This window comes from Lynx rufus, unplaced genomic scaffold (assembly GCF_022079265.1).
Source record: "Lynx rufus isolate CCGP_SWC_20201006 ecotype Redwood Valley unplaced genomic scaffold, mLynRuf1.p SCAF_7, whole genome shotgun sequence".
Classification (NCBI taxonomy): Eukaryota; Metazoa; Chordata; class Mammalia; order Carnivora; family Felidae; genus Lynx; species Lynx rufus.
The window spans coordinates 78654563-78667791 of NW_025814889.1; the positions used below are offsets into that span (position 1 = coordinate 78654563).

The following is a 13229-nucleotide window of genomic DNA, read 5'->3' on the forward strand; positions in this document are numbered from 1 at the left end:
TGAAATCTTGTCCATGAGTTTTTGACCCTTAAGACAGGAATGAGTGTGCCTTCAAGCTCCAACATTCTAGACCAACGTTCTAGATCAGTGATTCTAAACTTGTTCAGGTAGTGGACAATGTGGAGACAAAGAGACTTTTTTAAAAAATGAAATTTGTTGTCAAATTGGTTTCCATACAACACCCAGTGCTCTTCCCAACAGGTGCTCTCCTCGTTGCCCATCACCCACTTTCCTCTCCCCCCACCCCCATCAACTGATAAAGAGACTTAATGGATATATATGATATATAGAGTAAACATAATATTTTATAAAATCTAAAACATCATCAATGGAGAAAGTAAGGGACTATATGTATATATATGCATATGTGTATATGTATACACACATATACAGTTTAAATCTATGTAGTTTCTTTTTTTTAAGTCTATTGTGATTTAAAAATTTTTTTTAAGTGTATTTATTTATTTTGAGAGAGAAGAAGAGCAGGGAAGGGGCAGAGAGAGAGAGAGAGAGAGAGACAGAGAGAGAGAATCCCAAGCAGGCTCTGCACTGTCAGTGCAGATCCCAATGTGGGGCTCAAACCCACCAATTGTGAGATCCTGACCTGAGCCGATGTCGGACGCGTAACCAACTGAGCCACCTAGGCACCCCAAAATCTATGTATTTTCATGTATTTGTCTATCTTGAAGGTCATGAGCACGCTTATACCTTCAATCTGAATCTCAGTACCACATGGTTCATTCTAGTTTCCCTCTTCCAGCATTCCTTTGTGTACAACCAATCTCCCCTTGCAGCCACTGTCCTCAGCACAGATGTCTTCTGTGTTGGGACAAGAAACTCCCCCAAGGAACCTTGGCTTGGATGCCTGCTTTCCCACCTAGTAGCTTTGGAATTGGATTAGGCAGGAAGAAAGGAAGCCCTCTCCTGGTTCCCCTGGCTACTGCACCAGCAGGGCCCCTGCCTGCTCCTGCTGGGGACACAATCCTAATCTCTTTTCTTTGTTCCCTCAGACCTAGTTATGGTAGCTGCTTCCCCTTGGGTCCGTCCCATCATATCTCTTTTTACCCTTTCAAGTGCCCGCTCAACACTCTACACCGGGTTAACAATTCCTTACATTGAGTTCTCTCTGTTCAAATAGTGTGGCTGCTGTCTCCTTATTGGAGCCTGACTGACAGAGGTGGGCCTTGAGCCCTGATGCGCAGAGGCTCATGGGGTGCCTACGTACTTTCTCCCCATGTCAGTGTATGTGGAGATACCGGGAAGAGATAGCTCCCTGCTGCAATGTTGGTCGAGAGAAGGCAGCCCCTTCCAGAGCATTCTGGGTCTCTCTTGTTAGGTTTCAAACAGGAAGTGTCTAGCTGGGCTGAAGGACTGTTGACTGGAGAAATTCCAGCTGGAACGTTTGGCGGCTGTATGTTCCTTGAAGTCAAGGGCATCTCCTGGAGACAGGAATCTGTTGAAAAGAGTCTGTCCTCATAAATTTACACAAATATTTTGTGTTTGATGCGTTCAATGGTTACACAACAACTTCCATGTCAACTTTTTTTTTTTTTACAGATTTTAAATAAAACGTTTATGTTTGACAGAGATAGAGAGGGAGAGAGGGAGAACACGAGTGGGGGAGGGGCAGAGAGAGGGAGAGGGTGAGAATCCCGAGTAGGACTCCATCCATGAACCAGGAGATCATGACCTGAGCTGAAACCAAGAGCTGGACACTTAACCAACTGAGCCACCCAGGCTCTCCTCCTGTCAATTGTTTTTAATAAACATTAGTGAGCACCAAATGAAGGTCAGATGCTGTGCCAGACAATGGGGACGTGCAGATAGAGTCACCAGTCCTTAGGCCCTAAGATCCCGCTGTCTACTTGTGGGTGACATTCGGGTAAAAAAAACGACAGCTTCCAGTTAAATCTGGCAGACTGAACACACATATTTAACTCTGCTCCCTTCTGAAACCCACGACACTGAGGTGAGGTTTGTTTATTTTAAAAACTGAGGGGCACCTGGGTGGCTCAGTTGGTAAGCATCTGACTTTTCATCTCAGCTCAGGTCATGATCTCACAGTTTGTGAGTTCGAGCCCCGCATCGAGCTCTGCACTGGTGGCGTGGAGCCTGCTTGGGATTCTGTCTCTCTTCTCTGCCCCTCCCCCCTTTGTGCTCACTCTCTCTCTCTCAAAGTAAATAAATAAACATAAATAATTAAAACAAATAAAAATTTAGATGTTGTTGTTTTGAAAATGAGAATTGGTTTTGACACGATATATTATGGATCAATTCGTGCGTAGTATGCATTTCAGGTTTCCTCATGCACAATTTTGTCTGTGAGGAACGTGGATGAACACAGAAAACTGCACCCAGTTTAACTGGGTCGTGTAGGAATAACAAAATGCGTACAACTGTAACATCTATCCAGTGCCGCCCACCCACACCAGGCGGGACCACCCTTCACTGGACTTCAGATAACCTTCCTCTCGCGGGTAACTTGCAGTAACCTCACCATAGCTAACAAGCTGCAACCCTTCCCATGCCCACGTCCACAAGCCAACTGAGTCTCTTTCCAGGTGAAATGCCTAATTTATTGTAGTCTTTATGTGTTTCTTAACCATTTTGTATGTGTAAAACCGTGCTACCATCTTCATTAGGTTCTTATCTTTTTTTAACGTGTCACTGATGAAGTTTTTAAGTATTGTGCTCCGAACCCTATTTTTTCCCTCATAAGCCCTGTGGTCGTGTTGCAGGGTTTTGCACGGTGGGGTGTTTTTTAGGAATGCTTATGTTGTGTTATAGCAGAACCGATTACACATAAGACCGAGAAAACAGCAAAGGAGATGATTGTAGAATGCTTCTGGAAGCTAAAAGTAGAACAAATCGTAATTGACTGTGAGATAATACAAAAAAAAAAATGTGTATTGCTCTCTGATCCCAGTTTCCAGCACAGAACTCCTAAAACCCTTGTAAATTCCTAAGGGACAAGAACATTAGGACAGCTCCTAAGCCCTTGTAAATTCTTTTTTTAAAATTTTTTAAATGTTTATTTATTTTTTAGAGAGAAAGAGAGAGACAGAGCACGAGTGGGGGAGGGACAGAGAGAGAGGGAGACACAGAACCCAAAGCAGGCTCCAGGCTCCAAGCTGTCAGCACAGAACCCGAAGCAGGGCTTGAACCCATGAACCGTGAGATCATGACCTGAGCCGAAGTTGGACACTCAACTGACTGAGCCACCCAGCAGCCCCAAATTCTTAAGTGATAAGAGCACTAGGGAGCATCTTTTATTCTACTGAGGCGACTCTGGACGGGCTCCCGGATGGCTGCTGGATGGGGGCCGACCACAAAACCGAGCATGATTAGAAACTTGCAATTTTCAGCCTCACCCCTGTCCTCCAGAGAGGGGAGAGGGGCTGGAAATGGAGTTAATAATTGATCGTGTTTATGTGAGGAAGCCTCCATAAATCCTAATAGTCGGGGTTTTGGGGGGACTCCCAGGTTGGTGGACATATTCACGTACTGGGAGGGTGACATACCCCAACCCTATAGGGACAGAAGCTCTTGGACTCAGGACCCTCCCAGACTTTGCCCTTTGCCCTATCTGGTTGTTCATACGTATCTTTTATCACATCCTTTTTTTCTTTTAATGTTTTTATTTATTTTTGAGACAGAGGGAGACAGAGCGCGAGTGGGGGAGGGGCAGAGAGAGAGGGAGACACAGAATCCGAAGCAGGTTCCAGGCTCCGTGCTGTCAGCACAGAGCCCAATGCGGGGCTTGAACCCACGAACCGTGAGATCATGACCTGAGCCGAAGTTGGACGTTTAACTGACTGAGCCACCCAGGCGCCCCTATCACATCCTTTAATAACCTGGTAAACATAAGTGTTTCCTTTAGTTCTGTGAACCATTCTGGCAAATTGAATCCAGGGAGGGGGCCGTGGAAGCCTCAGATCTCTGAAGAGGGATAGCCTGGTAGGACCGAGCCCTGAGCCTGTGGGAGCTGACACCATCTCAAGTCTAGATAGGGTCAGAATGGAGTTAGGTCACAGGACACCTAGCTGGTGTCACAGAATTGCATTGTATGGGAAAGACTCCCACTCCCTGTGACTGGAAGTGTCAGAAGTGAAGTGCTCTGTGTGAGTAGTAAAGGGGACACGCAGGAGGAGAACTGTAGGTTTTTTTAAACACACTAATTAAGGCAAACAAGTTGAATGTTGAGCCAGTGGTGGGAAAGAAGAGGGCTACACAGGAAGCAAAGGAGGAACCAGAGGCCGGGTAGAAGCTTATTTGCCCAGCAGGACCAAGACCCCCTCCACCCCCGAGGCATCTCAGTGAGTAGATCCACTCCTTCAGGGCCAGGAAAGGACTCAGCCCTGGCCACTGTGCAAAAGATCTGGGGAGAAGCCCCCTAAACCTACTGACAGTGGTCACCCTAGCGAGGACCCACTCTGCCTGAGCTGGGACAAAACTGCCCTTATCTGTTCATACCCGGAGCCCCCGAAGAACCTAGAAGCTCTCTCCAGTTTTCAGGCGAGGAGAAATGTCTACCTGCCCCCTCGCTGCCAGCCTGAAGAGACAACGCCGATGTGCACAATCAGAGTCAGTGCCTCCTACTGGGGAAAATGGGAACGGAACAAATAGAACTTGAAAACCATGTGCCCCCACAGAAATACTTCTTTTTTTTTTTTAAAGTTTATTTATTTATTTATTATAGTAATCTCTACATGTGGGGCTTGAACTCACGACCCCAAAATCAAGAGTTGCACTCTCCTCTGGGGCGCCTGGGTGGCTCAGTCAGTTACGCAACTGACTTCGGCTCAGGTCGTGATCTCATGGTTCGTGAGTTAGAGCCCTGCGTCCGGCTCTGTGCTGACATCTTAGAGCTTGGAGCCTGCTTCAGATTCTGTGTCTCCCTCTCTCTCTGTCCCTGCCCTGTTCATTCTCTGTCTCTCTCTGTCTCTCAAAAATAAATAAACGTTGACAAATTTCTTCTTAAAAATTAAAAAAAAAAAAAAGGAGTTGCATTTTCCTCTGACTGAGCCAGCCAGGTGCCCGCCCCCCAATGGAAATGCTTCTTCTTCTTTTTTTTAATGTTTATTTTTAGGAGAGAGAGGCAGAATGTGAGTGGGGGAAGGGTAGAGAGAGAGGGAGACACAATCTGAAGCAGGGTCCAGGCTCTGAGCTGTCAGTACAGAGCCCATCGTGGGGCTCGAACTCACAGATCACAAGATCATGACCTGAGCTGAAGTAGGATGCTTAACTGACTGAGCCACTCAGGCACTCTAGAAATACTTCTTTTTAAAAAAATTAAAAAAATTTATTTATTTAGTTTTGAGAAAGCAAGGGAGAAAACACAAGCAGGGGAGAGGCAGAGAGAGAGGGAGAGAGAAAATCCCAAGCAGGCTCTGCACTGACAGCGTGGGGCTCAAACTCATCAACCGTGAGATCATGACCTGAGCGTAAACCAAGAGTCAGGCGCTTAACCGACTGAGTCACACAGGCGCCCCTCAACAGAAATACTTTTATGAGGATTCAACCGCATATTGCTAAGAATGGTCTGGGACTAAGAAAGAGGTTTTGGCAATTAAGAAAAAATCTTGAGTTTAAAATTCAATAGAGAAAATGAAAAGTAGAACAAATATTGCTGAGTGACAGGCGAAGTCTTCTGGGAGATCAAATGGGGGAGCTATCTTACAATATGGAATACAAGCATGAAGAAATGGAAATTATGAGTGTAAAGATAAACGCGAGGATGCCAAAGCTAGGGGGATCTTCTATCTGAATGACAGCTGTTCCAGAAGAAGAGAAAAGAACAAATAGAAAAGAACTAATAAAGACAGAAACAGGAGAAGAAAAACTTCTCTGAGCTAAAAGAAAGACTTGAGTACTAACATAAAAACTGTTCTTTGAATGCCTAGCAAGATTAATACAAACAAGATATATACCTAATCATTTCCTGGTGAATTTTCAGGACTTAAAAAAAAAAAGAAAGAAAGAAAAAGAGGAAAAGAAAACCAAAATGAGAATCCTAAAAGCCTCCCTGCATAAAAACAACAAACAATAAGCACAGGTGACCTGAAATGGAAAGAGAAAGAGAATCAGACTATTGCCTGCAACTTGAAAAGCCCCAGGCTCATGGGACAATGCTCCCTCACCACTTCTGGGGGAAAGGACTCAGATTCACAAATCTTGGCCAAAATATTATGTAAGCATGAGGGAGGAGACATTTTTCAGACCTTGCAAGGATGTCTCTGTGAACCGTTTCTCAAGAAACGACTCAAGAAGGTAGTTAAGACAAATGAAAATTAAATTTGAAAAAACACAAAATAACCTCAAGGTAGAGAAAGGCAAAGAGAATGGGAAACAGTGGAGAGCAGTAAATCGACTAAAATCTGTAGCAAATAAATGGACGAGATAAACGGATTCTAAGCTATGTTCTATATTAGCAAAGATCTTTGAAAGAGGACACAAGGGGGAAAACTTTTAGTAATAGGTTGAACCTGAAGTTGCAGATTATTTCAAAATTTTTTAATGTTTATTTATTTTTGAGAGAGAGAGGGAGAGAGAGGGGAGAGAGAGAGAGAGAGAGAGAGAGAGAGAGAGAGAGAGAGAGAGAACGAGCAGGGGAGGGGCAGAGACTGAGGGAGACACAGAATCCGAAGCAGGTTCCAGGCTCTGAGCTGTCAGTACAGAGCCCGACGCTGGTGCTCGAACTCACAAACCATGAGATCATGACCTGAGCCAAATCAGATGCTCAACCGACTGAGCCACCCAGGTGCCCCAGAATGTAAAGTTACAGATTAGTTCAACCAAGCCTCAGCTATGGGATGGAGACACTGATGGGGTCAAGAGCAAAGAGGGGAGGAGGGTAGGGAATTAAAGAGTTAGGGGTCCGGGATCAGGGAGAGGGATTTAGGCAAATAAAGGAGAACTTGCATTCCTCCCCCTCCCCATGTTCTTCTTTGATTTTTTGAATTCTCTTGAACAGTTGGGATGCACTGATTAATTGCCTTCATAATTAAAGACCATGGAGTAAGAAACACTGAAAAGTTAACAGTGTTCAAAGGTGTAAGGTGAGGCCATGTCTCTAGAGAAACTGCTTTCCCCAATTCCTCCTTTCTTTCCCACGGTAGTTTTTTCACAAACAAAAAATGACTGACCAGAAAAAAGGCTAGGCCATGGTATGCAGATAACTCCCGAGGCCCCAAAGTAGAAACCGAACATGCTCCATAAATAAAGATAGCTATCTGCGTCCTTGCAAGTTCTCCTTTGTTGGAGAAGGGCTATGTTCTGGCATGCCCTGTGGGGGGTTCATTGTTCTCATCTTTAGAAGACCGAACTCTGTGATAGGACTTGGAAGACACCAGAGCAGTGGCACGGGGAGAAGCTCTCTGGCCTAGTTCTTAACCTAGAGGTTAACGTGCCTGAAGTTTAGTTGTGTCTCTGCCATTTCTGTGAGCTATGTGCCTTTGTGCAAGTCGTTTGACCTCTCTGAGATGAATCGATCACTCCAGAAATACTGGGTTGCTGCACATAGTCAACATTCTCCAAATGTTTGTTGAATAAATAAGTGAATAAATGCATGGCTCAGTTGGTTAAAGCATCCTACTTCGGCTCGGGTCATGAGCTTGCGGTTCGTGGGTTCCAGCCCTGCATTGGGCTCTGTGCTGATGGCTCAGAGCCTGGAGTCTGCTTCAGATTCTTGTCTCCCTTTCTCTCTGCCCTTCTGCTGCTCTCTCTGTGTCTCTCTCTGTGTCTCAAAAATAAATAAATGTTAAAAAAAAAGTAGGTGAATAAATGAATGAGTGAAGGGACTTGCCTAAGGTCACCCTCAGTGGGAGCTGTGCCTGAAGCCCATAGGTATCCAGCCTTGCTCACAGTGAAGATGGCTCTCCTCCACCTCCTCCTCACTCACCGGCCTCAGCACTCGGCACACCTCCTGGAGGATCTGCTCCTGGTTCTGCACGGAGCACAGGACCAGGGTGCAGACCACCACATCCACGGAGCCATCGGCCACCTGCTGCATGTTCTCCCCCGCAGCCACCACGAAGCGCTCGAACTGCAGGTGTCGGTTCTCGGCGACGCTCTTGATCAAGAACTTCTCAAAGTTGGGGTTGGGGTCGATACAAGTCACCCTGCATCCAGCCGGGTAGAACTTGAAGTTGGCCCACTTCCAGCAGAGAGAGCTTCCCGGAGGGGCCCGCAAACTCGGGCAGGTTGCTGAAGAGCTCGCGCTTCTTGCTCGCCATCTGTTCGTTGTACATCACGGTGAACCTCCGCGAGAAGTAGGGGAACCATTTTTTTGCATATCTGGTTCCACAAGCCCAGAAGGTTCAGCAGGAACATGGGAAATAGATGTACCAGGATGCAACAGCCTGAGAGAGAAGGTGGCTGAGGACTCCTGGTGTGCAGGAAAGAGAGCACAAACCCCGGGGATGGAGGAGGAGCGCAGGGTGGGGGCAGTGGCACCACCATGGGTAACGTAAGACCCTGCAGACACCCCCAGTAGCACAGAGTTAGCAAATGAGGGATAAACCCAGAGAGGGGGTGTCTCAAGTCCTAATGTCCTGGGGCTCCTACCAGAAAAGGGAGGATAGGAATCTCCAAGAGCATGGCAATGGCCATCTGTCACAATAACTTCAACATCGGCAACAACTCGCATACACCGAGTCTTTAAGTACGTTTTCTAACACGCTCTTCTTCACTACTTAAAAGAACCCACGAGACAGGCACTATTCACTTCCCATCTTATAGAAGGAGCAGCTGAGCCCCACAGAGGTGAACTACAAGGTTGTGCAGCTGGGAAACGACAGTCCAAGCGAAACCAGAGGGGCACACTGGTGTTGTGTGGTTTCCACTAAGACCGCTGATCTCTTTTAGGGGAGTAACTTCTGACGGAGACCAGAGAGAGTACATGCATAGGGTGATCACGTGGAGAGGACTGGGACAGAACGACCTCACAAAATGTTGTTTTTGTCACCCCTGGAGGCAGAAATAGCCATTCTCATCGTCTGTAGAAACTTCTCTGGACTAGCCTCCTCTGCCCACCTCTGAGTATCTATCCATATCCTTGCCCATCCTTAGCTCCTTCCTGCCATACAGAGGTATTTCTCCTCTGAGCCAGGCTGGCCCCACCCGGTAAAGCCAAAACCCTAATTAATTAGCTACCGCCCCCCCCATCTTTAACATCTCTCCTTATGGTCTCTCTCCTTTTCCCCCACCACCTGCATCATCAAATCTTTCCATCCCATGGGAATCCTTTCCTTTACCTCACTTTCCATGCAAGCCAACCACCCCCCCTTACTTTCTCTTACTGTCAAACTGCGTGAGACATTGTAGTGGGTACTTACTGTTCCCACTCCCTCGCCCCATTCAAACTGCAGCCTGCTGACACCTGTCTTCTGCCCCCACAACCCCACTGAAGTGCATGCAGACAGATGGAAAGGCAGGCAGAGGGAGAGGAGAATGAGAGGGTGACAGTATTAAGAAGTGGTGACCAAAGAATAGAATGCTCTATCTGAGGAGGTGAGAGAGGCTGGTGTCCTGGTGGAGAGACTGTCTGTCCTCAGAGCCTGGAGGGAGGAAGAAAAAGGTGGGTGGGGAGGTAAGTTTGGGCAGAGGAGCGAAGGTAAGAGGTTTTTACCAGATGGCCTGATTTTCTCAGTGAAGAAGAATGCTGCGTTTCTTTGTTGAAGATAAGGGGGGAGGGGGGAGGACACGAAGAGAGTGGAGAAGCTTTGCCATAGCAACTAGGAGGACTGGAAAAGCTTGTTGACCCAAAGCAGAGAGAGGGGCCCAGTAGCAGAGAGGATGTGGCTGAGCCTGGGGACTGTGAGTTGGTGGTGACACCACGTCTTGATGGTATGGTCTTCACAGATGCTCTACAGTTTGGAACTCAAGCAGGATTCAGCGTTTAGGGTGAGCGGGGCTGAGCCGGGCTGGGGGTTCAGGTGGAGGAGGCTGAACAGAGTCAGGCCTCAGAGACTGAGGGGTCTGAGAGGTCCAACCTGGACAGAAAGTCTCAAGGAGGGTAGTGGGTGGGGAGAAAACAATAATGGGGTTCAGGCCTGGGGATGCTGGAGAGGCTGAAGAACCCAGCTGCTGAGTGAGATAGTTATGATCAGTCCCGTAGCGCGAGGGCAGACTCTCCAAGAGATGGAGCAGTTTAGGGTCTAGAGCGTGGCCACGGGCAGAGACAAGAGGAAAAGTTTGGATGGGAACATCACTGGAATTGAGGATTTAAGGAACGGTCAGGGTGAGATGCTGGGCAGGTTATTACCTGGAGAGTGGGGGTGCCAGGCTGGAGAGGAGCCCCGGGAGCCAGGTGTCAGAGTCCCTGGTGAGTGTGAGGGAGTGGCCAGGAGGTCAGGAGGTGACTGTGGGGACAGCAGGGGCCAGCCACAGGGGAGGGGGGAGACGTGGTGTAGCTGGACAGCATGAGCCTCTTGGGTTTTAGAAAACTGCAGTGATCTGTGCCACCGATATAGAAAGGCAAAAGCTCAATCAGCAGAGAAAGGATTTTTTCCCCAGTAAATAGCACCCTTTGAATGTACACAGCTTAACCCACCGAATCTCTTCCCACTAATGGGCATTTGTGTTGTTGCCTGTTTTTCGCTGATGGAAACCAAGGACAGCAGAGACCATGTGTGTGCACTTTTGGTGAGAGCATCTGTAGGATAAATTCTCGGCGGTGGGTGTACTTGGTCAAGGACAAGTGTACTCATTTTATTTGTTTTGTTGACTGAGGTAAGTGCAAATGGCTTTAACTTTGAGAGCTATGCCAACTTGCCCTCCAAAGAGGATGCGCCAGTGGGTGATCCCATGAACGAGGGACAAGGCCACATGCTCGCCATCACCGTTACCAAGCTTTGCAGCCTGACAATGTGACGGGGGCATGTGACTTTCCGTATGTTATTCTTATTGTATTTCTTTAATCTGAGTGAGGTGGAGCATTTTGTTTTTCATATTTGCTATTTTCTTCCTTCCCTTCCCTTCCCTTCCCTTCCCTTCCCTTCCCTTCCCTTCCCTTCCCCTCCCCTCCCCTCCCCTCCCTTCCCCTCCCCTCCCCTTCCTTCCTTCCTTCCTTCCTTCCTTCCTTCCTTCCTTCCTTCCATTTCCTTCCTTCCTTCCTTCCTCCCTTCCTTCCTTCCTTCCTCCCTTCTCCCTCCCTTCCTTTCTTTCTTTCTTTCTTTCTTTCTTTCTTTCTTTCTTTCTTCTCTCCCTTTCTTTCTTTCTTTTCTTTGTAAGTAATCTAGTGGTTCAACCGCCAGAGTTCAGATCCTGGATTTTCGACATCTTAGCTGTGTGACCTTGACCCATTTTCTTAAACTTGTTGTGCTTCTGTCCCCTCTCTTAAAATGGGGACGATGACACTGGGCTGAGGAGCTGTTGTGAGAACTTCAAGGGTGAACAGATGCTGTGTGCTTAGGACAGCGCCAGGCACCTGTAGATTAAGTACCCTGTGCACACTGCCAGCTCATATTATGTGCGTCTGTTACCCACTTTCCTGCTGCGTTGGCTTTTTTTTTTTTTTTTTTTTTTTTTACAGGTTCACATAGTCAGGAAAGTAGCCTGTTGACTGTCATTTATGTTGCTTTCTTGCCTTTCGGTATTCGATTAAAAAAAAAAGTATTACATTCCGTGCAGACATGATAAATGTTTTCTTTTTTTTTTTGTTACGATCGCAAACATTTGCATTCCAAGCTAATGAAAACCGATCATGCCTTTTTTTCTTCTTTAGGAATCAGAGGCTGTGTTTCCAGGGGATGGACGGTGAGCAGTGGCTCTGAAAGTGCAGCCAGGAGCCAAAAGAACGTCTCCACCGCCTCCGCCTCAGCCTCCGTGGAGAAGAGCAGCTCATTCCTCCTGCGGGGCAGAGGGGGGGAGCTGCAGCACCACAGTGTCCCCCACCCTCCGCGGGTTTAGTGCAGCCAAACCACTTGCTGGTTCCTAGCTCTCCAGAGGCTCGGTGGGAAGCCAGGCCGGGAGGGAGGGGGCCACTGAGCGTGTGCTTGGTGGGTGTGCTTGGTGTGCTGCGCAGGGAAGGGCCGACTAGGAAAGGCTTTGGGGATTATCTTGTCTTAAGATTCTGCCCCAAATGTTCTAAGGAAGGTCTGTGAAGCCGGCAGAGCCATGGGCTGCGGTGGGAGACTCTGTTCAGATGGCCCACCGTGCTGTGCACTTGTGCAGGCCGGAATGCGCTTGGCAGCCTCTCAGTGTGGATGGCTCCTCAGGAAGCCGTCCAGAGGGTGCTTATGTGTGCAGCCTGGCACGGAATGCGCTTGCGGTGCCGGCCTGGAGATGCAGAGGTCGGGGGAGACAGGTGGGCAGGGCTGGAGCTGCCGGGAATACTTCAGGGAGGGGATGGGGAGGCTGAGGGGTGGATCCGCCAAGCCTTCTTTGAATGTCCTCTCAGCTCCCTCTTGCCATGGAATGCTGGGGTTTCTTCTCTGGTGTAGAAACCATGCTCAGGGAGGGGCAGTGACTTATCCAGGGTCACGAGGGAGGTCACCGGCAGTGTTCTGGTTTGCAAAGATCTCTCAGGCCAGGCTCTACGGGAGAAGTGCAAGGGTGGCTGGGAGCAGATCCCGTGGGGGCTGCAGGTGGGAGGGGGCAGGAAGGGTTGCAGACCATAGGTGGGGGCCGAGGGGTAGGAGCCCGGGGTGGGAGGTAGCGGGGGAAAAAGAGTTGGAATGAACCTTGAGGGGTAAGGAAGCGGGAGTGTGTGTGTGTGTGTGTGTGTGTGTGTCTCTGTGTGTGTATGAATGACAGGGTATGTGCGTGAGCGTGTGGAAAGGAAACAGTTGGTCTCTTTAGCCTGCTTGGGGGTGGGGGCTGGGGGCGAGTGGGCTCCCCACGACGGCAAATTCCCCACAAGGCCAGGAATTCTGTGTGTTCTTCAAACTACAGCTTCCAGGTTACGACTCTCTCTCCCAGACATACACACACACACACCCCATAGCAGAGTCCACCGGCGGTCTCCCTGGGCATCCCTCTGCCTCTGGCCTGAGCTGTCCCAACACCAACACGGAGGAGAGGGAGGGCTGGGGGCGTGAGCCTCTACTGAGAACCCTGAGTAGGGGCTGCTGCAAGGTCAGCTTCACTGGAAATCCTTATCTAACTGAAGTGAAAACCAGGAAGGACATTCCATTCCCACCCTCCTCCACCCAGGATGGCCCCGAGGGCTTGGTCTGAGGTGACAAGCTGGTGGGCTCACTGGGGAGGGGCTGGAGGCCTGTCAGCTG

General features: G+C 48.5%; 1 pseudogene; it reads right to left on the minus strand.

Moving 5' to 3' along the window:
- Window positions 1-1237: 1237 nt before the first annotated feature.
- LOC124501907 (putative methyltransferase-like protein 7A) lies at window positions 1238-8460 on the minus strand (annotated as a pseudogene).
- Between the last annotated feature and the right edge of the window lie 4769 nt (window positions 8461-13229).